A 4,911-nucleotide genomic window follows, 5' to 3' on the forward strand; every position below is an offset into this window, starting at 1 on the left:
AAATTTGAACACTGCATAGTTACTCCATGACAGGTTCTGGCCCTAGGAGGAACTGCTGGATTATTATGGTGGTCCTCTAATACGGGCAAAACCCTTACAACAACAGTTCATCTTCCCAGAGACCCCCTCCTCCCCTCTTCTCCAACTCAGCCCAAGGTGCAATTTCCTTTCACCTTTTCTGCTGCCTCAAGGAAGACCCCAGTCAGCTCCTCAGGAAGTTCTAAACATCCCCCTCAAACTCCACCCCTGACCAAAATAAAAAAAAAAGGCCATGAAAGCCTCCCTTTACTCTAGTTCAGAGAATATCTTATCTTCCCCAGATTCTCTCCCTGTCCTCCAAGATAATAAATCCCCTTTCCCTTTTTCTTTCTGCCTGTTTTTCTCCTGTGCTGCCATCCGGAAAAACCTATCACTCCATGAGGTTGATATATGAAGACAAGGAGGCACCAGAAATGAAGGAAACAGTTACCCTTTGTTGTAGGCGGCCAAATCAGAGAAAAATATTCCAAGCAGTCAGACAAAGTGAGGCGCTCAAAGGAGCAAGTATAAAGGACAAGATACCTCCCAACTGCAGGAGAGACAGGCACCACCCCAGTGGGCCAGACCTAAAGACAAAAGATTAATGCCCCCACAGACCACCCTAGGGACAGACATCAGGGACTGATGTTCTAAGTTGGCATGAATTACCTTGAAAAAAGCCTGGAAGAGTCTCTAACCCAACCCCATACAGGAAGAACACCAGTTCTGTATTGAGGCCCTCTTGCTATGTGATTTTCGATTCCCTCATTTGATTCGAGTTAATCAGTTTTACCTGAGCAATTATACTTGTAATCTGAGTGGTTCACCATGGTTTTATCCCACCACAAGCCCTTCTTGTCAGCTCCTGTGTTCCACCTCGGACAAGCCTCACTTCATGGTTTTACTCTATAAAAATCCCTAGAAAAGGTAGGGTTCGGAGCCCACCCACTTAGGTCCCTTTCTGTCCCTCTCTCAGAGAGAAGCTTTCTTTCCTGCAATAAATATAGTCTGCTCTTAATCTCTGTCGTTCCTAAAATTCCTTCTTCATTTTAGCGAACACTGACTCGTCCCTGATATCTTTTCCTTTGGGAGTTTCTCCTATTTCACCTTCAAGGTGAGGCCCAGGAATTCACACAATTCGAAGCTGATGAGCCCACATTTCAGTGAATCAAGGCCAATCCTGTAAGTGCAGGGCTGAAGGGATGGAATATGCCGGAACAGAACCCCACCACTGAGCACAGTGTTATCTTCTGGGGGCTCTCTTGGAGCGGACAGCCTCCAGCCAGAGGGATTCTAGTCAGTTTCAACCGGCACCGAAAAACAGATCCATTAGTAGGGCAGCAAGTGCAGCATGTGGCAAGAGGAGGGGAGTGACAGCACACAGGTTCCTTCCCTGTCATGTTCCCCTTGTGAGTCCTATTTTGCACTTTAAAATCAGACGTTCCACTCCACTCCAGAAGGCCCTGTAACATGCTTCTTTTAGCAGTGCCAAGTAACACCAGTTTAACAACAAATATGCAATAAACATCATTAAAATGATGAACCTTCCAAAATACTCAATTCCTCCCCAGATATCTCAAAAGAATGCAAAATGAGTTCAGACACTGACATAAGTATCAGGTGGCCAAACACAAAAACACAGCATATATGCCTGCCTTAATTTATAGACTTTTTTATGTCTTTAGAACAGAGTCTACAGGGTCTAACGACAAATCGGACTCATAGTGATACTCCTGTTTTCAGCCTCCCGCTGGAGGTATAGGCGCATGTGCCACCACGCCCAGTCTCAGTCGCCTCTCAGCAAGCCCTGGGCGTGGGGCCAGCATGGCACACCAGGGATCGAACCCTGGCCGCTGTGCTCTGCCTAAGCAGGCGCTTTTACTCCGTTCAGCTATCAAGCCAGCCCTAGATTATGAATTTTTAAATTCCTTCTGATGCTTAAATATTTAATACAATTGGTCGAGTATTCTACAATGTACCAAACCCCATGCCAAGTAATGACAGCTAGAACTCAAGATTAAAGGGGAGAAAAAACCCAGAAGGCACAGTTCCAATCTCAGAGAGATGCTGGGTTCTTTACCTCCTGCTTTTGCTTCCTGTAATAAGAAAATGTAACAGAGACCTGGAGGCTGGGCTTAGGGATGTCCAAAACGTGAGTAAAAGCAGATTAAACCTTGGCACCCCTGCTTGGTGTATAGCTGTCTCCTTTGTCACCTTACAAGTCTGGGTCAGACTCCTGCCCAGCCCACACACAGGCATGCTGACCACACAGGGAGCAGCTGTCTCAGGATTAGTAATACAAGGCTCATCAGCCAGCCCTCAAAGGACCTACCCCACCTTATCCCCTTCTTAACTGAGGTTCCAAGACCCCCTACAGCATTTTCAGGATTTACAGGGGCATTCCACTGCCCGCTCTCACACCGTGCTCCAATCGCCCTGTGGGGGCACCTACAAGACTCCACTCACCGGGCCAAACCCACAGGCACCAGGGATTCTGGGCAGGCCAACTCACCAGTCCTGAAGGGGCCATCTCCCAACAGCAGCAATCTTCTCACGGGAACCAGACAAGGCCAGTGAAAACTTCTCCAGAGCCACCTTGCAGAACTGAAGGAGAGACACAGATTAATCAACCCGTAGCCTGGCCACAGTCATCTGCCCAGCTCCATGACCCTCCCACCCTTGCCTTTGTTTTCCTTACCCCGTAAAATACCAAAGCTTCTGCCAGCCCCCGACACACATCCTGAACCTCCTTACCTGTCCTGCCCAGCATGGCCACAGGTAAGACTCCTCTTCTGCCCTTTGGCACTGCTCCTGTCCTCGCCTGGCATTTGGGCAGAGTGGCCACACCAGTCTGCTGGGACACACAGAGCCAGGGCCCCAGCCATGGAACTCTAATAACAAAAATTGTTATAGACAGCTACGTTAGATTAAAAATAGTACAGGCAGTCAGATAGGACTAGACTAACAAAGGAGCCAGTGCAGAAGAGGAGAAAACTTGCAACCACGGAGGGAAAGACAGGTACTTCCCCTGTGAGTCAGACCTCAAGAGAAAAAGATGGAATAAATGCAGCTGCATACTTCCTAAGATAAATGTCAGGGACTGACATTCTAACTAGGTATCCATGACCTGGAGGGAGCCAGGAAGAGCCACTCACCCAACCCCTACAATAAGAGCCCACGCTCCATACTCATGCCCATTCCTACATGGCTCGTTTCCTCATTTGATTCTGCAGTAGGCAGCTAAATTAGACAGAAATAGTACAGGCAGTCAGATAGGGCCAGGCCCTCAAGGAGACAGCACAAAGACAAGAGACACCCTGCAACTAGGAGACAAATGGATGCTCCCGCTGTGGGCCAGACCTAAAGACCAAGATCAAACAAATGCTCACCTCCCTGAAGGTAAGCATTCAGGATTGATCACCAGGCCGGGGAGATGGCTCAGTAGGGTAAGCGCTTCCCTAGCTCGTGCAAGGGCCTGAGCTCGATCCCCAGTTCCACCAAAAACAAACAGAAACAGAATCGATCAGCACCCTGAGGAAGCCAGGAAGAGTCACTAATCCAACTACCAGCTGACTACCGGATAAACACCAGTTCCACATTCACGCCGGCTCACTACATGACTCGCTTCCCCATTTGGTCCTGGATTTAAATCTACTTTACCTCGCAATGATGCCTGTAACCTTACTGGTTGACCACAGTTTTGTCCCACCTCATGCCCACCTAAGCGAGTTCCCATTTTCTCCACCTTAGACTCGCATGGTTGTACTCTACAAAAGTCCCTGGAAGAGACCATTTCCTGGAATAACCCGCCTAGACCCCCCTTCTGCCCCTCTCTCAGACAGAAGCTTTCTTTCCCCCAGTAAATATTCTGTTCTTGACCTCCATTTGTTCCTAAAATTCATTCTTCACTTTTAGAGAACACAAACTTATCCCAGGTACCTCTCAGGTTGGGAGTTTCATTCCTCTGTATCAATCCCAATCTAAATCTTTTTTTTTTTTTTTTTTTTTTTTGGTGGAACCAGGGATTGAACTCAGGCCCTTGGGCTTGCCAGAGAAACACTTATTCTACTGAGCCATTCCCCCGGCCTAATTTTACCTGAGCAATCAGACTCACAATCTTATTGCTTGGCCACCCATCTTGTGACTTTCCATTTGTTCCACTTGGACCTGCCTCATGTCATGAATTTAGTCTAAAAAACTCCCTAGAAAAGGCAGAGTCCCTGGCAACCCACAGGGGACTCCTTCCATCTCTCCACCTGATAGTCTTCTTCCCCCAATATATTCTGTTCTTAACCTCCACTGTTCCCAAAATTCATTCTTCAATTTTACAGAACAGGAACTCATACCACACATCCAGTAGGTTGAGAGTTGTGTTTTTTCCCCCATATCAAAATGAGGCTATATCCTTTGAACAATGTCCACATCATTTAAGGAGAATTATGCCCTCCTTTTATCTGCTTTTTTGAGCTTTCTCTCAGGATGAGTCTATCCTTTCTAGTTACAATGCTGTTTGTAATTCAAGTGCCAATAAAAACAGCAACATAAAGTTACATAAAAAGCACCTCTGAGAAACACATTTTCAACATTTGTATTTTCCACGAGTTTTATGCTTAGACAATTAGATGGATTTTGTTAGTGTTTACTGGATGGATTTACTATTGGTAGTTAGTCACCGCCACCAAGGCCACTCTCTAATGTAAGAGACACTTCCAGGTCCTCATCTCGGTCCAAGAAGCCAATATTTGTAATCCCAAAGTTACATTATTGGAAGCCCATCAAATTGATTCCAATCTACCACTTACAATGCAACCCACGGCGAAAATAAAGACACTAAATTATATCTTCAATCATCGAGGAGTCAAGGGGCTCTAAGTCCAGCCACGAAGATGGCTT

The 4,911-nt window shown here is 46.7% G+C and overlaps 1 long non-coding RNA gene across 1 annotated transcript in view; it reads right to left on the reverse strand.

The window, feature by feature from the left end:
• Nucleotides 1-2,894, reverse strand: part of LOC111814321 — a 22,973-nt gene extending 20,079 nt beyond the window's left edge. The window contains exons 1-2 of the long non-coding RNA XR_002819339.1: nucleotides 2,773-2,894; nucleotides 2,531-2,622 (exon numbers count right to left, since the gene is read on the reverse strand). This is a non-coding gene — a long non-coding RNA (uncharacterized LOC111814321). The remainder of the gene's footprint in view (nucleotides 1-2,530; nucleotides 2,623-2,772) is intronic.
• Between the last annotated feature and the right edge of the window lie 2,017 nt (nucleotides 2,895-4,911).

The sequence above is a fragment of the Octodon degus genome, unplaced genomic scaffold, assembly GCF_000260255.1.
Source record: "Octodon degus isolate 3935 unplaced genomic scaffold, OctDeg1.0 scaffold00291, whole genome shotgun sequence".
NCBI classification, from domain to species: domain Eukaryota; kingdom Metazoa; phylum Chordata; class Mammalia; order Rodentia; family Octodontidae; genus Octodon; species Octodon degus.